Source organism: Schistocerca gregaria, chromosome 10 (assembly GCF_023897955.1).
Source record: "Schistocerca gregaria isolate iqSchGreg1 chromosome 10, iqSchGreg1.2, whole genome shotgun sequence".
Taxonomy (NCBI): Eukaryota; Metazoa; Arthropoda; class Insecta; order Orthoptera; family Acrididae; genus Schistocerca; species Schistocerca gregaria.
The window spans coordinates 69,813,838-69,840,949 of record NC_064929.1 but is presented as its reverse complement, the minus strand read 5'-3'; positions in this window follow the sequence as shown (position 1 = coordinate 69,840,949).

Sequence of the window (27,112 nt, the reverse complement as noted above, 5' to 3'; positions counted from 1 at the left end):
CGGCCTGGGCGAGGCATGTCATCGACAGTTCCTGTCTCTCTGTATCTCCTCCATGCCCGAACAACAGCGCTTTGATTCACTCCGAGGCGCCTGGACACTTCCCTTGTTGAGAGCCCTTCCTGGCACAAAGTAACAATATGGACGCGATCGAACCGCGGTATTCACCGTTTAGGCATGGTTGAACTACAGACAAGACGAGCCGTGTGCCTCCTTCCTGGTGGAATGACTAGAACTGATCGAATGTCGGACCCCCGCCGTCTAATAGACGCTGCTGATGCATGGTTGTCCACAGTCAACGTCTATCTTCAGGAGTTCTGGGAACCGGGGGATGCAAAACTATTTTTGTTGTGTGCACTGAAACATATTTAAAAGTAACTAAAGAAATCCAGTACCACCACAAGAACTCAAAGGTGGGACTGAAAAATAGCTCCGACTCCAGCCACCAGAATCGCTTTTCGGCCAGAAGTACATTCAGAGGAAACGTTCCCCATTCTTCTACGGCCTTAATTAGCGTTGAAAGTTTGGAAGATGTTGCAGTTTTTGAACAATGTAGAAATTCGATTAAGGAGAAGTCTGTGTAGATCCTAGAGTCAATTCGATCAAAGCAGCAAGCTCTGAGCTAGTGGCAATACAGAAAAACAATATTTTCAGTGGAACAGCAGCAGAAATGTTTATTGAAATATAAATTAAGTAACAATATTATTCAGAAAATTCGCATGTAAAGTAACAATTGTCCTATTCTGCTCCACTACATCTTTCGTGGACCCAGCAAAAACATTTTCCGCATTAAATCAAACCTCCTTCTTCTGAGTTTGAAAATACCCCTCCACAATACAAGCAATTGACGTCTTACACGTTTTTATTGTTTTCATCCACAGAATGACTGTTGAAGGACTCATAATTTTTTGTTGACGCTTCTTTTTCATGTTGGTGAAACCGTTTTTGGAGTCTCCAAAAACCAGCTAACTTTTCTTGATATCATTTTCTTACATATTTTTTTGTGTTTCTTAACTGTCATTACTATTCCTTTTTTCTGGTGAGGACGTCATAGTGAAAGTTTTTCACCTTCTTTTACCATTTGTTCGTCTCTGCTTGCAACACGAGGAGGCGGTTTTATATCTTTGAGTGATATAACAAACACGGACGACATATCCAAGACGTGAACCTTGTGGTTCCACACTTTTAGTGCATCAGGGCACATTTGTGAACGGTTCAAGATTTCTACTTTGTATAGGAGACCGAGGCTTGACTAGAGTGTCAGGTTTACTGTTTGTTTGTCGTTCAGTATTGTCTGTCGAAGCTGCATCGACTTCTGGAGCGACATTTGTCCTGTGTTTTGTTTAATGACCGCTGCGCTCGGTGTAAAAAGCTCTCTCGTGTTGAATCAAATCCCTTTTGTTTGCTTGTGTGCAAATATTTACTAATTACCTAGAATTCCTGAGAAAATAGAGTTTTTGGGAGTGAAATGACTATGAAATAATCGCAGTTTAAAACCAACACAACATTAAGAACTGAACAGAAATAACACGCCAAATAGTCACTCTTTCGTCTCTCCACCGTAGTGACTTCAGAAAGATGCTATCAGTCTCATCCAACTTTCCTCTATTTGAGAATGAGAGCAGCTAGCGACTTCCACCAAACTTTTACATAATTTCAACCATTTAGACGATTTTTCTCACAGGAAGTCCCCACAAAATAATTAAAAGATAGAAATTTGTCGCTTACCATATTTTAGCTGCTCGTACAGTAAAAGTAAAACATGAGATATGCTGTTTCAATTTATTACACCTTTACTACCTTCTCTATTCGGAAAACACATTTTAGACACTCTCCACATACACCACTAAATGTAGTTGTAAAATTACATCATTATATGACACATAGTTCAGAAGATATGAAGTCAAACATTGAGACGCTTGAAAAACAATTTTTTGCCTAAAACGGAGCTCAAATTACCTGGCTTGTGGTCATTCAGTTTTTAATAGTGTGCACACCTAGCCACTTCACACGAAGTTGAAACATTGTTTCAAGTCTTTTCTAAACTTATCCTCGCTTACATGGTTAATGTCAAAATATTTAGCACATTAACTGGTGCTATAGAAAGTGTATGGGACTATTTGGAACTGTGGGTAATGCGTCACAATCAACAACACAATTTGTTAGTTTCGTTTGTTGTATAGGATCTAATCGTCATTGAATGCCTCCATCATGATGTGACGTACCTTCCTCGCCGAATTGAGGCTAAAGATGGTGTTACACAGCTTAGCGTGATTTCTCCTTGGGGACATTCTTTCTTTCCCAGCGTCCTTGTGTTGTAGACACCTGCTAATTAATAAACACAAGCATTTGTATTCCCTCTACTACTGAGAATTCCAATCTGCTCAGATCCATTCCCATTAATATTATAGCTAGGTAATAGGGTTTGAGTCAGCAGAAGGAAAAAAAAATTGATACCTCACTGTGCGATAACGGAAGTAGGAGGAGGAGTAGGAGGAGAAGGTGAAATAGGTGGAGATAGGGGAGAGAGAGAGAGAGAGAGAGAGAGAGAGAGAGAGAGAGAGAGCTGCTGGCGGAGACGCTCGCCATTCGCTTATTGCACTCGGCAGCTAGCATTCAATTTGCCTCGCCGTTCTGGAGGGGATGAGTTATAATGAGGCGGGGCTTTGGCCGGGATTTGCGCGAAATTAGCGCACCGCGGGCATTGTATTTAATTAGCGACGGCTCGCGGATTTCGCCGCCAATTCGCCGGAGCTGCCGCCGCCGATAAATTAAGCGCGATAATCCGGCAGGTGGGCGCCGTCGCCATGGGACCTCACTCATTACGTGGAGCCCTGCGAGCAGCGACTTTGCTGCAAATTAGCTGCCGCACGGACTACTTGGCCATCCAGTCGCCTTCCCTCGCCGGCCACTTCGGCAAGTGCCTTTTCCTGCGCGGGACGCTCAGGAAGACGACGCGATAAACGCTTTTTATCCTCTGGTGGCGCTGGTTTTGTGGGCGTTACGCCGTGGCCGAAACGAAAGAGATCAGAAAAGGAGCGTGTACGAGTGCAGTGTTGCGGGTTGCCTGCTTTGCAAATCAAGGCGCCGCTGTTAAGTCACTGCTGTACCGACCTCAGTTGTTCCCGCTGTGGAGTTTCGCGAGTATGGCAAGCCTGGGAACAGTTGTGCAGCGGTACTAGTAGGCTCATCCTCTCTCACCGAGGCGTGCAGCAGGATAGGGCTAGTCGTAATTCAGTACAGAAGCTGGGAGCATCTTACTGTTGTAGACCAACAGTGACAGCAGGTCGGAAATGACCGACTCTCGGGATCAGGTGGCCTCTGAGGATGCTGTTCGTCGTGACACCGCGGAGGTTATAAGACGAAAGTTAAGTGATGCAATGTATACACTTGCAAATTCGCTCTGGAAGAGGAAGACCGATATCTGGGAAAAGTCCGATGCCGTAGAGCCTCACTACAAACACTCGAAGTTCATCCACTGAAGACAAATAATGAATTCTCAGTAGTCTTCGAAATATTTTTATACACACGTACAAATATAGGTTGTTAGGGGTATAACTGAAGGTAGTTCTCTTGATGACCGAGGACAGTGTACTGAACAATGTTACCTCAGCATTTACTTGATTTGCAGACGAGTAATGATAGCTACTCCGAGTCGGATGTTTTCAGAATGGTTAGTGCCTCCTACTACAAGTGGCGTAAGTAATTATTGTTTATTCTCCCCTGGGCAGCTGGTCAGTTATTAAAGCGTGGACGTGTGGGTAAAATTAGAGAGATTAGGGAGCGCACGGAGGCTTTCAGACAGTCGTTCTTCCCGCGAACCATACGCGACTGGAACAGGAAAGGCAGGTAATGACAGTGGCACGTAAAGTGCCCTCAGCCACACACCGTTGGGTGGCTTGCGGAGTATAAATGTAGATGTAGATGAAAACGGATTTTCTATACCGATAGGCATTACGACCTTGTAGGAAACATCTGGCAGTTAATTTTGCTATGAATTTGCGGGAAGATGGTTACACAAAAAAAAGAACTCTCACACTCAGGTGGGTAGATATAAGGCACTAGCTATGACAGTATCGTATATACAGTATTAGGACTGCGTGTGTTACATTATCACGAATGAACTGCTCAACCAATTTAAGTGAAATGTGGTACGGACGTAGTTGAACCCTGAGGAAGAATATAGGCTACTTTAAATAGTGAGAAGTCGACCCCTTGTGGGGAAAGTAGGTGATGGAACAACATTTTTTGCACCAATGGACATAAATCGTGATAAATGCCAAATTGGTTTCGTAATCTACAACTATTTATTCAGCATTATTCATAGTTACCCACTCCTGCCCGCATCCCTCTGCACACACCACGAACTTTTCATACTTGGTAATCCAAATTTAAGGTGGCAGCAACGGTAAAGATTTCCATAGTAGCTTGTAATATAATTCTGTAGAACTCTCCATTAGATGCTTTACTTTTTGCAGATGATTGAGCTTCTGTAGAATCCTCAGACGATGAACTGAAACGTTCGCTGATACAATTTACAAATAGTGTGCGAGAAATACAGCATGGACATAAACACCAAAAGCAAAAAGTATGGCTTCTGTGAAAAATACACAGAGCGAGGAAGCCTCTGTTTGATAAATAACATTACAGAAAGAGATACCACGTCCACGTAATTTACTCTATAAGCTGTCCTTTCTGGAAGAAACGCACCTAGCTGAAGAAGCCGTCAAGTACACAAAAACTATGGGATCTATTAATAATAGACCAAAAGCATACCCGACTATTCCTTCGTAGGACTCAAGCAAGTGCTATGGCAGTAATGCCTGGTTCCTTAACGGTAAGAAATACGGAAGGGCTAACAACCTGTGAAACTAAATACTCGGAACTAAGAGCTGGTTACTTCAAGTGGGATCGCAAAAGGAATGAAGATCTGTTGATATAACTTACTATGGAACTCATCAGATATTCAGAACTGTGACAACAACTAGAGCATACATCGACAAAGAATGAGCTCACAGAGGATCCCAAAATTCAGGCTACACTACTGCCCCAGCGGTACAAAATCGCTATGTAGACTAGTAGAAAGGCAGGACGAGAACTTCTCGACGAGACCGTAATAGTTCAAGATGCCTAGTATTTGGAAGAAGAAGAAGATTATGATTATGATGATGATGATGATGATGATGATGATGATGATGATGGGGAGGAGGAATTCTCCTCTCACCTACTCCTAATCGACTGATAATTTCATCATAATACAAATTTTATACATATAACGAAAGTTGGTTGTGCGAAACGTAACTGGTTCCTATGCAGAGGACTTGGTGTTCGATTCCCGGTACTACCGGGTATTTTCTTTCGTGGGAGGACAGGTACGGGGTGGACTCAGCCTTGTGACGGCGAGTGGGAAAAGCCGTCAACGGCAAGGGAGTGCGATGTGCCGAGCTTCTTCAGGGCCGCTGGCCGACCCCAAGTCATTCCATACCGCATACTTATGAATATCGTGGGCTAAGGTTGACACGGCGATCGGTGGTGTCGACTGGCCTGTCCATGCCAGAACACGGAGCGTGTTTCTTGCTTTCTCGATGTAACCGGTGCACTGTCGAAAAAGAAACCGGACGTATATTGAAAAAGGAGCGAGTAAAAACCGTCTTTTGCCCTCCCAATAAAACCCGGCCATTACTGGGGAGAGTCGGAGGTGACCTCGATTTGCTGAAGCCTGCAACTGTTGTCATTCATACTTTAAAGACAACTATAGTGCAACAGATGGCAATGGCCTTGCTGCAGTGCATACACCGTTTCCCGTCAGATCACTGAAGTTAAGCACTGTCGGGCGTGGCCAGCACGTGGATGGGTAACCATCCGGGCCGCAATGCGCTGCTGCAATTTTTCGGCGTGCACTCAGCCTCGTGATCCCCAATTGAGGAGCTACTCGGTCGAATAGTAGCGGCTTCGATCAAAGAAAACCACTATAGCGACTGGGATAGTGGCGTGCTAACCATATGCCCCTCCTATCCGGATCCTCACCTTACGATGACACGGCGGTCGGACGGTCGCGATGGGCAAGTGGTGGTCTGAAGGAGGAGGAGGAGAAGGAGATTAGTGTTTAACGTCCCGTCAACAACGAGGTCATTAGAGACGGAGCGCAAGCTCGAGTTAGGGAAGGATGCGGAAGGAAATCGGCCGTGCCCTTTCAAAGGAACCACTCCGGCATTTGCCTGGAGCGATTTAGGGAAATCACGGAAAACCTAAATCAGGATGGCCGGAGACGGGATTGAACCGTCGTCCTCTCGAAGGCGAGTGCAGCGTGCTAACCACAGCGCCACCTCTCTCGGTGGTGGTGGCCTGAAGACGGTGTGCTTATTTATAGTGCAACAGACACAGTATATCACACAAGAAATATGAAAAAAATTATATAGACGAATGCACCTGAAAATAAGAAACTCTCGAAACGAGTTAATATAAGCGTGAAAAAGTAAGTAACTGTTGCAGCTTCCCATTATTTAAATCATAAGGCACGCCTGACAATTCCAACAATTCCCAGGAATGGTGAAGCTAAGTTTTCAATACGATTCAGCCGGCAAAAATAGTATTCAGCAAGCATCACAGAGTGCCATTTCGCTTTTTCATGCCATCTTATTTATAATATGATTATTCATTTCCTCCTGATGAATTTCTTCATTGAACGGTCCACGGGTGTACGGCCGGTTCATATTGTCCAACGGGCGCAATGTTTCGGCGATCCGATATGTCGCCATCGTCAGGTGTTCAAATAGTTCAAATGGCTCTAAGCACTATGGGACTTAACATCTGAGGTCATCAGTCCCCTAGACTTAGAACTACTTAAACCTAACTAACCTAAGGACATCACACACACCCAGGCCCGAGGCAGGATTGGGAACTGCGACCGCAGCAGCAGTGCGGTTCGGGACTGAAGCTCCTAGGACCGCTCGGCCATAGCGGCCGGCTCGTCAGGTGTTCTGACGAAATGAGCAACATATACCCCTTTCACTAGCAACTCCTTCTCTATGTGATTCGCAGCCGGAGGCGTGCCTCGGCCGTCGCGGACCTAAACTGAGATACCTGAAAGACTGTAAATTTTTTAATTATTTGACTATCTTTCTCAAGATTTATAGGAAGATAAGCCTAAAAAAGATTGTACAAGATGTGGTATAGAATCTGTGTAATCTCAGTAAGTTCAATTTTTTTACTGTTCATTTGTTAGCAGTTTTTGTCATTAACCACTACTCTTGTTTCGTACGCCGCCATTGTAGGTCGTTTTAGGGAGACGCTCCGTGTTCTGTGTGAAGGAAAAAGGTGTAACCTTGTATCAAAGTGTATTTAATACAGTGTTTATTACAAGTTTGCATTGGGATTTTCCCAGTAGGAGTAAAAACCTAAGTCTATTAAGATTCCTACTACAGAAAAATTTATATCACGAAGACGAAGCCTTATCGGCACGACATGGTCAGAATAAATTTATTTGTTCAGTAAGAGGAAGGCCGCTGAAGAAGATTCTGGAGCAGGAACTATAATGAAGATACGAGGTAAAGCGATAACTTTCGCGGACATTACTTTCCAAGGTACTATGACAATTGGTAGTGTGATAGGTGAACGTAACAATAGCAGCTGTTCGGTCTACCGGCCTCCCCACATATCTTCAATGACTTACCATTACTTATACAAACTGAGAAAAAAATCTGAATCACTTCGCCCCCGCTTCGGTGTGCAGTTGTTCTGTCCACCCTGTTCGCCATGTTGTTGTGTGCCCTGAGCCTCTTCTTACTCAGACTCCTTGCTGGTTCCCAAGCTTTGCTGAGATGTTAGCCACAGTCCTGATTGATCAGACAGCTCTTAGCGCAAATTGAGATGGGCTCTCTAGCAACGCTATCCCAGTGTTTCGAAGTCTGTGGTTCGTATTTCATTGCATGAGTCTCTGACAAACAGTCAGCTTTGTGACTGCCATCTTGTTGGGGAACACTAGTTGTGTATGGCACAGGTGTTCTTGGAATCGATATTCAATGTTGAGCACTGTTCGTCCAACATACAGCCGGATTCAGCTCCCGTTATCTGTGGATTTTATGCAACCCACAACGCCTTCAAATGTCACACGCAAGATTTTCATATCGTATCTCTCGTTACACACACACTATTAATCTTACAGGAAAATGATAATGACCTTTTTTATAATATTTGACGTTGTTAATTTTTTTACTTGGATACGTTTTCGCGAGAGGCCATAGTTTTTGAATCATTTAAGGAGGACATAGAAAAGTGACCTTTAAACACGGTATTCTGGAACAGCTCTAAAACCTTGGCCTTCAGCGAAAACGTATCCCAGTACACAATTCAACTACATTAAACTTCCTAGGAAAGGTCCTGTTAACTTTTTCTGTAGGAATAGTAGTGTGCGCTTAGCAAGCGAGAGAATAGGAGATAATCTCCCAAATTATTTTGAAAGGTGTTGCAGGTTGCATAAAGTTGTGCCACAAACTTCTCTTTTCCCCAATCCTATTCAGTACCTCCTCATTAGTTATGTGATCTACCCATCTAACCTTCAGCATTCTTCTGTAGGGGCAACTGAATCAGACCATATGTCTTGCCACATTAGCACTATATACTTTATATGTAAGAGGAATGTAGGAATTTCGACATGAGAAAACTTAAAAGTTTATACAAGTACAAAAAAAGAATTTTTTCACGTTTCTCAATGTTTACGACTTCATATTCCCTTAACAAAGTGTGGAACAGTGACATAATTTTCCAGATACATTCAGTTTTTTGTGTGGATACTGACTGGAAAGTGTGTTCAAATAGAGTTAGTATTAAACCACAAACAGATTAGAACGTCACGCCCGCTGCTGAAATTTTACTGCACGAACAGGAAAAAGCCAGTAAACTATAAAAACGTTTTGCTTTCATCTTTTTCTGGATGGGAGAGGCAGTGTCAGCGGTAAAAAATTTTCGTAAAATTCTCAACCATGCGTGATGTGTGTTAGAAGTCGTTAACTGATCTCTCATAGACATAGGATGAATGTAGTGTGCTTAATTTCTCTGTCTCAAGAAAATTATAGCTTCTCACCGTAATACGCGACTTCTTCTGTTCAGCCTCTTAATGAGCAGAGTATGACAGTATTTTCAGTTTTTAGATTCGGCCAATAATGGTACTGAAAATGAACGTTTTGTAGCCCCTGGAATCCGCTAGGTAGGCAACTTGCAACTGTGAGTAGGTGCCATGGATCGAGTTAGCCATTTAATAGATAGGTTGGTGGCAACACTGGACAACACTTGACTAGAGCAGTACTTCCTCTGTTTTGTTTTCTGCTGAATCTGACAGTAAACAGACGTCGCGCAAGGTTTTTGTTTGTAACTTACAAATTTAAAATCAGCTTAACGTTGGACAACTAACGACGTCGGGGTAAGTATACCAACGGGAGTTGTGGCTTCGAGAAGTGCTCTTTTCTCACACTTTTGTTGTTGTTGTTGTTGTGGTCTTCAGTCCTGAGACTGGTTTCATGCAATTCTCCATGCTGCTCTGTCCTGTGCAAGCTTCTTCATCTCCCAGTACCTACTGCAACCTACATCCTTCTGAATCTGCTTAGTGTATTCATCTCTTGGTCTCCCTCTACGATTTTTACCCTCCACGCTGCCCTCCAATACTAAATTGGTGATCCCTTGATGCCTCAGAACATATCCTACCAACCGATCCCTTCTTCTGGTCAAGTTGTGCCACAAACTTCTCTTTTCCCCAATCCTATTCAGTACCTCCTCATTAGTTACGTGATCTATCCACCTTATCTTCAGCATTCTTCTGTAGCACCACATTTCGAAAGCTTCTATTCTCTTCTTGACCAAACTATTTATCGTCCATTTTCACTTCCATACGTGGCTACACTCCACACAAATACTTTCAGAAACGACTTCCTGACACTTGAATCTATACTCGATGTTAACAAATTTCTCTTCTTCAGAAACGCTTTGCTTGCCATTGCCAGTCTACATTTTATATCCTCTCTACTTCGACCATCATGAGTTATTTTGCTCCCTAAACAGCAAAACTCCTTTACTACTTTTAGTGTCTCATTTCCTAATCTAATTCCCTCAGCATCCCTCGACTTAATTCGGCTACATTCCATTATCCTCGTTTTGCTTTTGTTGATGTTCATCGTATATCCTCCTTTTAAGACACTGTCCATGCCTTTCAACTGCTCTTCCAAGTCCTTTGCTGTCTCTGACAGAATTACAATGTCATCGGCGAACCTCAAAGGTTTTATTTCTTCTCCATGGATTTTAATATTTACTCTTAAATTTTCTTTCGTTTCCTTTACTGCTTGCTCAATATACAGATTGAATAACATCGGGGATAGGCTACAGCCCTGTCTCACTTCCTTTCCAACCACTGCTTGCCCTTTCATGCCCCTCGACTCTTATAACGCCATCTGGTTTCTGTACAAATTGTAAATAGCCTTTCGCTCCTGTATTTTACCCCTGCCACCTTCAAAATTTGAAAGAGAGTATTCCAGTCAGCATTGTCAAAAGTTTTCTCCACGTCCACAAATGCTAGAAACGTAGGTTCTTACACTGGGGGCATGCAATAAGAAATGAGCCAAAATGGTTCAAAAGTCTCTGAGCACTATGGGACTTAACATCTGAGGTCATCAGTCCGCAAGAACATAGAACTACTTAAACCGAAGAACATCACACACATCCATGCCCGAGGCAGGATTCGAACCTGCGACCGTAGCCGTCGCGTGGTTCCAGACTGTAGCCCCTAGAACTGCTCGGCCACCCCAGCCGGCTATATGAGCCAGGGTACTATAAACAGAAAATTGTACCTGTATTTCGAAAGTATTTCCAACACTACTGAGACACTGTTGAGGTACTGAACAATAATAACAAACAAATTTAGATAAGTTTCAAGCAGCCGACAGCACAACATAATTTTCGTCAAAAACCTCCAAGTCTTGAGGGCCAAACGGCTGATAAAGTAGCAAGACTTTCTTCCTCCGCTGTCTTCTGTACTTGCTCATACCGCCTCTATACCTGCGGCTGCTTCGTGTTGACAGCGTTTCTTAGTATTCGGGCACCTGAAGCACATTAGCATACGCATAAAACGGGCCCACCAGGGTAATGGAATCCGTCAGTCGAATCCGCTGACCGTCTTCCAAAGAGTAGGAGGGGGTCTCAATGCAGGTGGATGAAAAGCGACAAAATAAAAAGAGAGGGCGAGAGAGAGAGAGACAGAGACCTCTCAGTGTATTGAGGCTGAGAGCGGGCTGCAGGGCGGCAAGGAGGAGAGGGGGGGTGGAAATCCCTCTAAGTGCCTGGAGAGGGCGTGGGGGGAGGTTGGAGGGGTGCTGACGGTGGGAGGAAGACAGCCAGAAATCCGCCACCGCAACGAGAAGAAGGGGGGGGGGGGAGGTGTCTGAGTCCCAGGGCTGCCACCACTTGCCAGCATTTCACCTTCAATCCTGTTTCTTTTCCCCCCACCTGACCCCGGGGCGCGAGCGATCTGCGCGCCGCCAATCCATTCTCACCCTCTTTACACCCCCGGCCCCTCGCCATGGCCAGCCGGTCTCCAAAACCACCCCACGTGCCCCGGCTTTATTCCACTTTATACTACCGACTCTCAACCGACAAGCGACCAAAAAAAAAAAAGGAAAAAAAAAGAAGGAAGAAAGAAATTTTTGCGTCTCTCTCTTCCGCGGCGCGCACACCTTAGCACGCCCCTTCTCACCGGTGGAATCGATAACTGCATCGACACAGACCCGACCGCGTCCCTATAGCAGCCTGACGGCGAGAGCCTCCACATGGTCCGCAGATGGGCAGAGAAGCGCACACACAGCGGATGCATCGGCATCAGCGGCGGACAGAGGGTAATCTGTGGGTGTCTTACCACAATTATTTCACAAGAAAAGCTCAATTTTTGTCCTAAACACCAAACACATTGTTAAAGTTTTCTCGCTATTTTATTTACATCTGTTGTTGCTGCTTTTCTCCCCTCCACACACCCTTCACGGTCGGGACACGCCAATGCCAATTTCTAGTCTTACATTTCGTTAATAAAACTATTCCAGAAATGGTTCAAATGGCTCTGAGCACTATCGGACTTAACATATGAGGTCATCAGTCCCCTAGAACTACTTAAACGCAACACACACATCCATGCCCGAAGCAGGATTCGAACCTGCGTAGTGGTCGTGCTGTTCCAGGTTGATGCGCATAGAACCGCTCGGCCACAGCGGCCGGCTGAAATTATTCCACCTGGTCCGCTAGACATATGAGACAGGCGAAATACCGCCATACTTGAAGAACAGTGTGATAATCCGTACTCCAAAGAAAGGAGGTGCTGACAGGTGAGAATACTACCGAACCAGCACTTTAATAAGTTACGGCAGTAAAATAGCGACGTGAATTATTCACAGAAGACTGGAACAGTTGACAGCAGCGGCTCTCGGAGAATACCAGTTTGGTTTCTGGTGAAAAGTAGGAACGCGCGAGGCAATACTGTCTGTGCGACATATCTTAGGATACAGACCTAAGAAAGGCAGTTCTGCATTTATAGAATTTGTTGATTTATAGACAGATTTTTACAATGTTGACTCGAATAGTCTACTCTTGGAAATTCTCAATGTAGCAGGAATAAAAAACCAGAACCGATAAGTTGTCTACAACTCGTGTTGAAATCAGACTGTGGTTATAAGGATCGAAGGGCATCAAAGAGAAGCAGTAGTTGAGAAAGGAATGAGACCTGATTGTAGCCTATCCCCAGTGTTATTCAATCTTTATATTCAGCAATAAATAGAGGAATCCAGGGGGAATTCAGAGAGAAGAAATAAAAACTTTGTGACCTGTCTAACACATGGTAATCGTGTCAGAGGCGGGTGGGGAGTTGTAAGAGCAGGTGAACGGAATGGATAGTGCTCTACAAAGAGGTTATAAGATGAACGCACTTCAGTAAAAATAAGACAACAGTAAATGTAGCCCAGTTAAATCAGGCGATGGCGAGGGAATTGGATTAGTAAGTGAGATACTAGAAGTGGTAGACGAGTTTCTTTATTTGGGCAGTAAGATAACGGATGATGGCCAAAGTGGGGACGACATAAAATGCTGACTTGCAAGAAAATCGCTTCTGAAAACGACGAATTTGATAAACTGTAATATAAATTTGCATGCTAGGAAGACTTTTCTGAAGATATTTTTCTGGAGTTGGGCCTTGTACAGATGTGAATCGTGGATGATAAACAGTTCAAGCTGAAGACTTGGGGAAAGAATAATTTGTTGATCGGTTGACAGGACACATTCCGTACCAACGAGGAATCGTCGATCTTGTGATGGAGGGGATACGAATTGCAGGAGGAGACCAAGACATGTATGCAGAAAGTAAGTGCGAATGGATGTAGATAGAGCTTAATCTACAGGACAGTTTGCGCTACTTGTATAAAGATACTTTGCTCCTTTTTCTTTTACGCTTCGTAATTCACATGTTGCAAAGATTCTGCTACTGGGTAGGAACAATGGTTAAGTAAGACTGACCTTGGGGTTTTAATAAAATGTGGGAATCATGAAATAATGTTTATCTTATGCGGAGAAGTATTCCAAATTTGTACCGCACTATTTGTAATGGCACTTTTATAAACCTTTGTCCTTACTGATTGGACAGGGTACTTTCCTTCTCGTGGACAATGGAGGAAATGTGCGTTTTAATAGAGCTAACGTGGGAATTTTACGCGCGCCCGTTGAGTAAACAGTGTGATTTACGGACTAGAAACATCGCTCGAGTGCCGCTGGAGTGCGTTGCGATCGCGCATAGCACGTTGGGACCCACGTACCGTGTGCACAAGTCGCATCGATCGTGAGCGTTCAGCAGCACGTTCAACTTGGGACGCTCCACGTTAACGTTCGACAGCACGGTCCGTGTGCCGACGGCATTAGAAATGTGTGGTGTCTGCTCTCCGTTGAAATTACGCTACGCTCTGAGGTGGAACAACGTGTTAGGTACAAATTCCTCACATAAGTTGGACAATCCGCCACAAAGTTTACGACTGGTTGCAACAAGTTCATGGTGATCAGTGTGTGTCTCGTACGCAAGTTTTCGAGTCATCAGTAAGGAAACAGTTAGACATATTCTGCACGATAATCTGGGCGCGACAAAAGTTTGTTCTAAAATGGTGCCAAGAATCTTGACAGAAGTGCTGAAGTAACGTCGAGTGGAGTGCTCTGCTGAGAACACTTAAATGACGCTGATTTGCCCAGCAGAGCAATTACGTGTGATGCAACACGGATATTCCAATACGAATCAGAGACTAAATGACAGTCCATACATTGGAAGAACCCTCAGTCCTCTAGGAAGAATAAATTGCCCACGAAAAAATGAAAATTCAAAGCAATGGTGATAGTTTTCTTCGATATCCGAGGAATTATCTAGGTTGATTACGAGCCTTAAGGTCAGACTCTGAATCGAGCTTATTATATTACTGTTCGGAACATCCTGAATGGACGTGTGCGACGAAGATCTGTGGAAGAGTCACTCATGGATTGAAACTTCCTGGCAGATTAAAACTGTGTGCCCGACCGAGACTCGAACTCGGGACAAGGTCCCGAGTTCGAGTCTCGGTCGGGCACACAGTTTTAATCTGCCAGGAAGTTTCATATCAGCGCACACTCCGCTGCAGAGTGAAAATCTCATTCTGGAAACATCCCCCAGGCTGTGGCTAAGCCATGTCTCCGCAGTATCCTTTCTTTCAGGAGTGCTAGTTCTGCAAGGTTCGCAGAAGAGCTTCTGTAAAGTTTGGAAGGTAGGAGACGGATACTGGTAGAAGTAAAGCTGTGAGTACCGGACGTGAGTCGTGCTTCGGTAGCTCAGTTGGTAGAGCACTTGCCCGCGAAAGGCAAAGGTCCCGAGTTCGAGTCTCGGTCGGGCACACAGTTTTAATCTGCCAGGAAGTTTCATATCAGCGCACACTCCGCTGCAGAGTGAAAATCTCATTCTGGAAACATCCCCCAGGCTGTGGCTAAGCCATGTCTCCGCAGTATCCTTTCTTTCAGGAGTGCTAGTTCTGCAAGGTTCGCAGAAGAGCTTCTGTAAAGTTTGGAAGGTAGGAGACGGATACTGGTAGAAGTAAAGCTGTGAGTACCGGACGTGAGTCGTGCTTCGGTAGCTCAGTTGGTAGAGCACTTGCCCGCGAAAGGCAAAAGTCCCGAGTTCGAGTCTCGGTCGGGCACACAGTTTTAATCTGCCAGGAAGTTTCATATCAGCGCACACTCCGCTGCAGAGTGAAAATCTCATTCTGGGCACTCATGGATTCTTCGACAGGACAGCGCGCGGGCCTATAACGCGATGTCTGTGAAGAGGGTCTTGGTAAAAAACAACATTCCAGTGAAGGAACACCTTCAGTATTTTCTGACTTCTTTCTCATTTCAGAACTGGACTCTGCGCTCAAAGGAACCAGGTTCGAGTCCGTGGATGCAGTGAAGGAAAAAGGCACGAGTCTCCTCAACAGCGTAACGGAAAAAAAAATTGCAGCACTGCTTCCAATATTGAAAATTTCGGTGGAGCGTAGCAGGGGCGGGGAGAGGACAACATCAAGGGGGACAACATTTCAGTTGTGTAAATTTTTTCAGTAAAGAGTTAAAGCATGACTCAGGTTTCTTTATTGCCACACACCATAAATGCCTTTGGTGCTAAGGCTCAAGTTCACTAACGTTGTCCTTTCGGCGTTTGCTCAGTTAGTGATTGCGCTATGAAAACCATTGTGTGGTAGGGGTAGATACTACGGTAAGAAATAGATGCTGCACCATTTTCGCCCGCCTGGTCCCGGCGGAGGTTCGAGTCCTCCCTCGGGCATGGGTGTGTGTGTGTTTGTCCTTAGGATAATTTAGGTTAAGTAGTGTGTAAGTTTAGGGTCTGATGACCTTAGCAGTTAAGTCCCATAAGATTTCACACACATTTGAACATAAAAACCATTTTCGCCAGTTTGCTCAGCGCGTCCATTGCCCCGCCTCCCCGTACCAACGTGTCCCGGTGTCCACGGTAGGCGGATCAGCTGACGCAGTTCCTTTTCTCTGTCGACACGTGCCAGTATATTGCGTGCCAAGGGATTTACAGTTATTCCATTCGGCTGCACTCGTAAGAGACAGTAGTCAGTACGCATTAGGACTTCGTCGACTTGCAAATCGATCTGTACAAAGTAGGGGTTGCTGAATGGCAAAGAAGTCAGCAGTTAGTACGCGGGCAGAGGCATGTACTTTTATTGCATGTGTAATCTTCTTGAAACGTGTATCTACTTGTAATATACCTAATATACAAAGACTTAATGAAACTTCGATTCCCTGACATCGTCTAGTACAATACCTCACTTTAAAATGTTTGGTATTGTGGTGATTCATGAATTTTATAAAAATGACACTAAATGGGAGACTAATTAGCAGACACTGTTACAAAATAAATCAAACGACGATGTATTTTAACAAACTGTGGCATTCATTGTAGTAATGGCAAAGACTTGAGTTAGTGAAAATGGTAGGAATAAAATATACGGTATTCATCACCAACTGTAATTATTCAAATAACTGGACTTTCACGAATTTAGTTTACTCATTCAAAAAGTTATTCTGTCGCTTCCAAATGAAGGCACGTATTGTAAAACGTAAATTTAGGATGAAAGCTGTAAAGAACATTCCGTCTTAATGACTTTATTAACTAAACTCGTATTGCTGTAACCACATATACGCCTAATTATAAAATTCTAGCCATCTGTTACAAATTCTGTCAATAAAAACGTGTTTCGTTTTACCCTCTTAGCTTCAGTTATTGTTAGCAATGTGAGTCGTTGTGTAATTTGCGTGTATTAATTAATTTTGTGAAGATCATTGTGCTCATATTTAGATGGAATTTTCACATTTAAAAACATTTTTACATTACAAATTTCCCATATTATTCAAATGTGTAATTTTAGACGTATTATTCTGTGTAGTCAAAACATCTTAGCTTTGGAACCTTTAATTGTAAATACGATTAAAAATATGTTGTCATTATTAAGTAATAATGGTCCAAGTGACGATTAATTACTTAGAATATATAAATAGGGAAGCAGCGAGGCTGCTGAGACGGGCAGTTTGAGCTAATATCTCGAAGTGTAACCAGTGTTAGTTACTTGAATATTTCACTAATATTTTAAGTTGTGAAAAAGTCTGTTTCTTGATCTGTGAACCAGTCAGTTGTTTTACAGAGACATACTGAACAACTCTGCCTTTTTGCAATGTGTCATGATGGATTTGATCAGCTGTTACGAACGGAAGAATAATTGGTTAAAAACTGGAATCGATCACTTCCAATTTAAACCGCACTCTTCATGAAGATCCAGGCAATCTACGAATATTTCAGTTATGTCGAGAAAAATTTCGTTTTAACCGTCTACTTACGATTCTAGTTAACATCAGGTGACATGCACTTTCGATAAGTCAGTTCATCTGTCTTCGAAGTTTTGAGGATTACCTTACCGACGGGTAGAGAATAATTACGTAGAAGTGTTAAATAGTGACGTATTGAAGCAAGAATAGTTTCTGAATAATGGAACGACAAATTTTCCTTAAACGGCGTCTGCTGCTCTTAAGGTATGAGAACACTGATGCGACACCTCTGAATGTTCTTGTTCAGTCCTTTCAATAAAGAATACGAGGCGTAGCCGAAACTTGAAAGGTAAGGAGGCCTGTTGCACTTCTCAAACCCGGCTTCGTCCGGCACCTCGTCGTCCGAAGCTAACCGACGGCCACTGATGTCTTTCTTCAGAGTTCGCCTGGATACAATCACGGCCGCGCGGAATGACCGCGCAGTTTAGGGCGTCATATCTCGGACTACGCGGTCCTTCCCGCCGGAGGTTCGAGTCCTCCCTCGGGATGGGTGTTTGTGTTGTTCTTAGGAATAAGTTAGTTTAAGTAGTGCGTAAGTCTAGGAACCGATGACCTCAGAAGTTTGCTCCCTTGGGAATTCACACACATTTGAACATTTGGTACAATGATGGTTCCGTAGGCAACGACAGACATTTAATACGGAAATACCATGTTGAGAGCTCGGACAGGGCCACATGTTACCGAGGCTGTTTCCAGTACGCTGCAGAGGTATCGCTGGGAAGCCCTTATAGATCCTCCGTGCAGTCCCCATCCCTCACCATGCAGTTTCCATGTTTTTGGAGCGTTGAAGAAAGACACTCGTGGCGGTTTCTTCGGACGAAGATGTCCTTTCTTGGTCCTGCAAGCAAACACAAACACCTTTTTCATGAAGGCATTTACCGTCTTGTCACACATTAGGATGAACGTATTAACATTAATGGAGACTACTTTAGAAATAATAATGAGTTTACTTACATTTTTTCGGGCTCGTTTTCATTTGAGTGTCCCTTATACACTCCTGGAAATGGAAAAAAGAACACATTGACACCGGTGTGTCAGACCCACCATACTTGCTCCGGACACTGCGAGAGGGCTGTACAAGCAATGATCACACGCACGGCACAGCGGACACACCAGGAACCGCGGTGTTGGCCGTCGAATGGCGCTAGCTGCGCAGCATTTGTGCGCCGCCGCCGTCAGTGTCAGCCAGTTTGCCGTGGCATACGGAGCTCCATCGCATTCTTTAACACTGGTAGCATGCCGCGACAGCGTGGACGTGAACCGTATGTGCAGTTGACGGACTTTGAGCGAGGGCGTATAGTGGGCATGCGGAAGGCCGGGTGGACGTACCGCCGAATTGCTCAACACGTGGGGCGTGAGGTCTCCACAGTACATCGATGTTGTCGCCAGTGGTCAGCGGAAGGTGCACGTGCCCGTCGACCTGGGACCGGACCGCAGCGACGCACGGATGGACGCCAAGACCGTAGGATCCTACGCAGTGCCGTAGGGGACCGCACCGCCACTTCCCAGCAAATTAGGGACACTGTTGCTCCTGGAGTATCGGCGAGGACCATTCGCAACCGTCTCCATGAAGATGGGCTACGGTCCCGCACACCATTAGGCCGTCTTCCGCTCACGCCCCAACATCGTGCAGCTCGCCTCCAGTGGTATCGCGACAGGCGTGAATGGAGGGACGAATGGAGACGTGTCGTCTTCAGCGATGAGAGGCACTTCTGCCTTGGTGCCAATGATGGTCGTATGCGTGTTTGGCGCCGTGCAGGTGAGCGCCACAATCAGGACTGCATACGACCGAGGCACACAGAGCCAACACCCGGCATCATGGTGTGGGGAGCGATCTCCTACAGTGGCCGTACACCTCTGGTGATCGTCGAGGGGACACTGAATAGTGTATGGTACATCCAAACCGTCACCAAACCCATCGTTCTACCATTCCTAGACCGGCAAGGGAACTTGCTGTTCCAACAGGACAATGCACGTCCGCATGTATCCCGTGCCAACCAACGTGCTCTACAAAGTGTAAGTCAACTACCCTGGCCAGCAAGATCTCCGGATCTGTCCCCCATTGAGCATGTTTGGGACTGGATGAAGCGTCGTCTCACGCGGTCTGCACGTCCAGCACGAACGCTGGTCCAACTGAGGTGCCAGGTGGAAATGGCATGGCAAGCCGTTCCACAGGACTACATCCAGCATCTCTACGATCGTCTCCATGGGAGAATAGCATCCTGCATTGCTGCGAAAGGTGGATATACACTGTACTAGTGCCGACATTGTGCATGCTCTGTTGCCTGTGTCTATGTGCCTGTGGTTCTGTCAGTGTGATCATGTGATGTATCTGACCCCAGGAATGTGTCAATAAAGTACCCCTTCCTGGGACAATGAATTCACGGTGTTCTTATTTCAATTTCCAGGAGTGTAGTTCTGTCAACAGCATTCGTATCCGACCCCGTAACTTTTTCGGGTAATGTAGGACCAAGAGGGAAATACGTTTTATGAGTATTGACGTAGGGCCGGCCGCGGTGGCCGAGCGGTTCTAGAGCGCTTCAGTCCGGAACCGCGCGACTACTACGGTTGCAGGTTCGAATCCTGCCTCGGGCATTGATGTGTGTGATGTCCTCAGGTTAGTTATGTTTAAGTAGTTCTAAGTCTAGGGGACTGATGACCTCAGTGCTCAGAGCCATTTGAACCATTTTATGTGACTTTGTCCTATGAACTCTGCAACATCCAATTCCTACCGTCTTACCTCTCAGTTTTGCATTTCTCGGATAGTTTCGCGAAAAACATCGGTGCTAACAAGCGTTATGTCACTGGAATCGTCTTAATCTTTTAAGAGCTTTCGAATTCCCTTAAAGAGGTAACTCGCACGTCAATAAAAGAAATAGTTTCAATTCATCACAGGTGATACATTTGCGAACTATCATTTGCCACAATATACAGGATGGTCACGAACAGTCTAAAAAGCTCGTAAAAGTATTGCAGGGTAGACTGTGCTGGAAAATAACTGTTAAGAAAAAAAGTGGATGCGTGGTGTCGTGTGCGAGTTAATTAGCATCGAAGGTAGCCAATCAGGCCTTTGCGTGAGCAAATTCAAGCGGCCAGCCAGATACGGCGTCGCCAAACGTGTTCTTCGTTTGGTTCCCTAAAACGAAACAAGAGAGCGATACAAAAATTGGACGTAGTAAGGATCGAAACCGAGCTAAAGGCTCAACAGTCTCGTGCGCTATCAACTATGCTTTGGCAACAACTGACACTCATTGCACCTGGCGAGCCACTTCACGCCTGAAAATGGTTCAAATGGCTCTGAGCACTATGCGACTTAACATCTGTGGTCATCAGTCGCCTAGAACTTAGAACTAATTAAACCTAACTAAACTAAGGACATCACACACATCCATGCCCGAGGCAGGATTCGAACCTGCGACCGTAGCAGTCGCGCGGTTCCGGACTGAGCGCCTACTTCACGCCTGACTCACGGCCAGTTTCAGTACTAAACAACTCAGCGCAACGTATGTACAATAAGTGTCAGTTGTTGCCAAAGCATAGTTGATAGCGCACGAGACTGTTGAGCCGTTAGATCGGGTTCAATCCTTACTACGTCCAATTCTTGTATCGCTCTCTTGTTTGGTTTTAGGGAACCAAACGAAGAACACGTTTGGCGTCGCCCTATCTGGCTGGCCGCTTGCATTTGCTCATGCAAAGACCTGATTGGCTATCTTCGATGCTAATTAACTCGCACACGACACAGCGTATCCATTCTCTCTCTCGAGAGAGATATGTGGGTTGTGCACTTCTTTTCGGTTGTTCCGCGTTTGCCACTGCGTTCAGCAGCTTTTTTCCGCTCATTCTCCCCCCCACCCCCCCACCCCAAAACACCACACTCACACTTCTTTTCCAGTTTCTTTCCGTTTCCGGTGGTTACTGCTTTCGCGTCTCCTTAACCCCACCGCCGCCTCCCGGTAACACTCCCAGCACCTGGCGTCGCCTTAAACGACGCCTGGGGCGCCCCACTTCACTGTATACATATATACGCTGTATATATATACAGCCGGGGCTGGGGCTGGTGCAGTGCAGAGGCGAGACGCCGCGACTGTCGGCTCTTTTGCGGGGTTTCCTCCGGGCCATCCGGATGGACCAATCTCCGATAGCTGTAAAAGTTACTCTCCGCTCGCCTGCCGCTGCGGGGATCCCCCGATACCGGCTCCCTTCCCCCGCCTGACCCTTCCCTCCCCCCCCCCGTTCCCCCCTGCCTTCCTCCTTGCCTGCCGCCCCCACCCACACCCCTTCCGCCAGTTTCTACCTGCTGGCTTCTCCCCCTCTCGGTCCTTCAGGATCCTTTTGGTCGAGAGACATAAACGCCGCCGCCAGGTGAAAAGGAAGGGCCGCAGAGGTGGGGGTGGGACCGGTGGGGCGGAGGGGGGCGGAGGGGGGCGGGCGGGACGTTTTTATCTGGCCGAGTGTCAGCTGCGGCCTGCGGCGGTGGACGCCGCCCCCACACCCCGCCCCGCATCTGGACTGTATCGATTGCTGCGCCGTCTTTGGACGGCCACCATTGTCGACGGCTTCCTTCCCCTATGCCGCTGCCAGCGTCCACCGCCACCTCACAATCTTTCGTGGTCAACACAGCAGTCGTTTTAAACCTGTTCTCTGCACCAAATAAATGTCTATGTATTGAAATGTGTGGACGCCACAAATTGTTCACTCGAAAGAGCATTATGTAGTGGTGCCTGGCGGGAGTAGCTCTTTAACTAAAACATGTATGACTTCTGTGCCCTGTTCACTCGTTTCCGGTCGCTACATACCTCAGCCATCAGTAACGTGTGTGAAGTGTGTCTTCACTGGACGTATGGCTCAACCGAAAGTTGCGATTCCGCCCGTCTGCTTTGATGCGTGACGTAACTGTGTTGTGTTGTGGTGGTAAGGAACCAAGCCTACTTAACCGAAGGACATCACACACATCCATGCACGACGCAGGCTTCGAACGTGAGACAGAAGCGGTCGCGCGGTTCCAGACTGAAGCGCCTAGAACGGCTCGGCCACACCGGCCGGCGCTCTGGTCACCGGTCGCTAGGCTTACACCCTACATAATGTAACTCATACTTACTTACGCTAGGTACAACACACAGACACACACACACACACACACACACACACACACATGCCCAAGGGAGGACTCGACCTCCAACGAGGACAGCCGCGCGGGCCGTAACAAGACGCATTAGACCGCGCGGCTGTAGTGTTGTGTGACGTCATTGTGGTGCTGCGTCTATGGAATGGACTGGATTTGCAGAGGGCATGTTGGACATATGGGTCAACCGAAAGTCACGATTCCGCAAGTCTACTTGGACGCGGGACGTACTGTATTGTATTGTGTGACCTCAACGTGGCCCGCCGAGTTTGAAATGGATTATGTTTGCAGAGGGCGTGTTGGAGCAAGCAATGGCACGCTCTACTGTGGGATGTCTAAGGTCATAAATTGTTTGTGATTGCTGTTAGTGCAGCATTGGACTTTTGTGTTACTCGGTGTTTTGGGAGTTGGTTTTTGTTGTCTTCTCACTGAATTATCTTAGAGTAGCTAGTTATTGGCTGTTGATGTGGTTTCGTCCAGTTGGTAATGGTTTGAAAGTTAATATTCTGGTTTTCCGTGTGTGCTACGTAAGGATCTTACGACTAAATTTTCTATTCATTTGTTGGTTGCTGTGGTGGGTGACTGTATGACTTCTAGAATTAGATTTCTACGGTTGTATGGCTTCGTGGTGGAATATATAAAATGTGAGCAGTGTGCTGTATTTGTAAAACTGGGGAAATACTACGTTTTTCAAACCACGGACGAAAATATATCGCAGTGTTTTCAGTGGGTTTCAGTAATGATTATTTTGATTTTTTAGTTTGTTTGTGTGTGTGTGTGTATGTGCGCGAGAGAGAGAGAGAGAGAGAGAGAGAGAGAGGGGGGGGGGGGGGAAGCAGGAAGTAAGAGGGAGTATGTTGTGCCAGCCTAGATTTATTTGTCAGCTGATTTGAGGGGGTAAGTTTCACTTTTTTAATCTTTTTTATAAGAAGTGTAGTGTTCATGCACGTAATTTTCTTTGAGATGTTGAAGTAGTTTCTTTATCATTTTATGGTTTGCGTTGGTAATTGAAGGTAAGTGAAGGTAATTTAATTGCTTAAAATAGCGAATATCGTGGATTGTGTTGTAGTTATTCTGATGAGATAGGGTTTTGATAACAGGCAGTTCTAGTTTTGCGTTGTTGGTATCATTTGAGCGATATAGGTCACGTGAAGTGTGCTGTACCAAGTGTCGTTGCTGTTAGAGTTTTATATTTGTTTTGCCTCCACCCAAACTACCCTAGCCGGCCGGAGTGGCCGAGCGGATCTAGGCGCTTCAGTCTGGAACCGCGCACCCGCTACGGTCGCAGCTTCGAATCCTGCCTCGGGCATGGATGTGTGTGATGTCCTTAGGTTAGTTACGTTTAAGTAGTTCTAAGTCTAGGGGCCTCATGACCTGAGATGCAGCGGTTAGCACACTGGACTCGCATTCGGGAGGACGTCGGTTCAGCCCTGTCTCCAGCCATACTTATTTAGGTTTTTCGTGATTTCCCTAAATCGTTTCAGGCAAATGCCGGAATGGTTCCTCTGAAAGGGCACGGCCGATTTCCTTCCCAATCCTTCCCTAACCAGAGCTTTCGCTCCGTCTCTAATGACCTCGTTGTCGACGGGACGTTAAACACTACCCACCAGCACCACCACCTCAGATGGTAAGTCCCATAGTGCTCGGAGCCATTTGAACCAAACCACCCTAATTTCCGCGATTGTTCTGTCAGTTTCAAAAAAAAATGGTTCAAATGGCTCTGAGCACTATGGGACTCAACTGCTGTGGTTATTAGTCCCCTAGAACTTAGAACTACTTAAACCTAACTAACCTAAGGACATCACACACATCCATGCCCGAGGCAGGATTCGAACCTGCGACCGTAGCAGTCGCACGGTTCCGGACTGCGCGCCTAGAACCGCGAGACCACCGCGGCCGGCTCAGTTTCATTTTATTGCTGGCGGTAAGTAGACGGCGTCTTGTACACCTTTGTACGCAGGTGTAATGGGTGACCTCATTCTCACCATACTGTACGTGCTCGAAATAGGGAGGGCCGCCATCTTGATGACGTCACGAATCAAAGAAAACGGATGAAATCGCAACTTTCGGTTTTCCCCAAACTTAAACTGTTTCAAATTCAATTACATATCCTGTCAGTATGAAAAGTTTGCAGACTTGTTCAGTAAAAACAAGACGAACATTAAGAGGCTGTTTTAATGTTTCAGGTGGCCTAGATAGGCTCTGCTGGCTTGAGTAAAATGCACAGAACGTTCATACAACCAGCTGAAACGACCACTAATATTCTCCTTTCGAATGTATTTCAACTCGAGCCTCACGTTGGCTTTACTTTCGGTTAAGTCGTTAAAGCATCAACCCTTGACATGAATTTTTATTTTTAGGGACAAAAAAGTCACTAGGTGATAAATGGGGAGAGGTGGAGAACGGGAACCCGTTTTTTCGCCAGCAACTGCACTTCACAACCGCAATCGTGTGAACGGACGCGTTGTCGTGCAGCAGCATGAAATCTCTCCCCTTCCAAAATTCCCAGTGGACAATGACTTCAAATAAGACGGTGATACTCTCCGCTTTCGATCTTGCCATTCGCGGCTTCTTTGGTCTCGTCAAATCATCTGAAGCCAGTTCTGCATTTTGTTGTTTTGTGGTAGGTGCGTGTTGATTATACGAAGCGGTGATTTTTTCAACTACAGAATAATTACACGAGTTTTTCATTTCAGTCAGGTTACGGTATGCGTGCACGTATTTTTTTTTTCGGGTGTCAAAGTGACCGGGACAACCTTTGCACACACTTTTCTCTTCTTCTGAACATTCTGGGGAATGTTTTGAACATTTGATTTATAGAGATACGATTCTTCGGCGATAGGTCTGCATGACAAATGACAGTCACTTTTCAACGTATCACGTATTTTCTGGATGTTTCCATCAGATGAAGCAGTTTTGGGACGCTCTTACCTCTCGTTGTTGTCCAGCGACATGTGATCTATAAAACATTTAAACCACTCAGATACTCGTGTACTGCTTAAAAAATTAACGCCTCAAGCCTTTCTGATGGACTCAGAACGTCGCCGTAGTCGTTTTACCGAGTGGAACGTCAAATCGTATAATTGCTCGTTGATCTAGTCTTATTTCTGACTCAACAAAGTTGACCCGCTACGGCTACCATGTTCACTGCTTAACACTGCCTGCTAGCAACCAACTGACAGAATGCACGTGCGTTGTTTACAGTTGCCATGTCATGGTGCTACCGTAGTAAATGCACTCACGTCTCTTACACGACAAGAATAAAAACATTTTGAACGGACGGTGCATTACATTTCCGTAATCTCCAACTCCGTGTGTTATGTCAGCTTTTGATTACGAGATGTAGATACATTGAACTCATTGCCGCCTGCTGACTATAGCTGAGTAATTGCCTGCGTCGGAAAAGCTGTCAGTACTGACCGTGAAAACTTGATACACTTAGTCTCGTCAGGCACCGCGCCGTACCTCTCTATAGAAAAAGTCCCTCAGTTCTCAGCAGTGTAGATAATTTGACACAAGACCTTTGCCAAGGGCGTTCGCTTGATAAACTCTCTTGTCGTTGCTAATTCCATAATTATTTTACTGCATTTCGTCGTTATGTAAGACGTATGGTCCCTTATAACCTCATTTTTCACCATACTGGTTGGGAACTACACAGCAGATCTCTCACAACATACGCTTTCTTGGCGCCAACTTGTCAAGAATGTTGACGCGTGACCAGAGATGTAGAATACTGCAGAGATATAACCGCAGACAGTAACAAAGATTCCGCTTGTTGTATGCTGTCAATACAAATGACCATGTTGTAGGATAGTGGTAAATGATGTGTCAAGAGTATATGAAATAACATTCCACTATTAATGGAAGCCAAATTACCCCGGATGATGACGGATGAGGGTCTGTAAAGTGGAGATATACTTAAGGGGAAATGTTATGGAAACCGAACAGGACGTAGACGAATATGAAATGGGAGACATGATAACGCGAAAAGAATTTGAGCGAGCACTGAAAGACTTAAGTCGAAACAAGGCTCCAGGAGTTGACGACATTCCGTCAAAACTACTGACATCTTTGGGGGAGCCAGCCATAACAAAACATTTCCACCTGCTGTACAAGATGGGGTAGATAGGCGACATACCCTCGGACTTAAAGAAGATTATAATAATTCCTATTTCAAAGCAAGCAGGTGCTGACGGGTGTGAATATTACTGAATTACCAGTTTAATAAGTTATGGTTGTAAAGTGCGAACACTGGTAGAAACCTACCTCATGTAAGATCAATTTGGATTCTGGAGAAATGCAGGGAGACAAGAGACAGTACGGAAGCTATTACTTCTCTTAAAAGATAGATTAAGGAACGACAAAACTACCTTTATAGCATTTACAGATTTAGGGAAGTTTATGATGACGTTGACTGTAATACTCTCTTTGAAATTCTAAAGGCAGTGAGAATAAAATACAGAGAGCGTACGACTACCTAAAACTCGTACAAAACCAGACGGTAGTTACAAGAGTCGAGGGGCATGAAAGGCAAGCAGTGATTCAGAAGGGAGTGAGAGACAGTTGGAGCCTGTTCCCGAT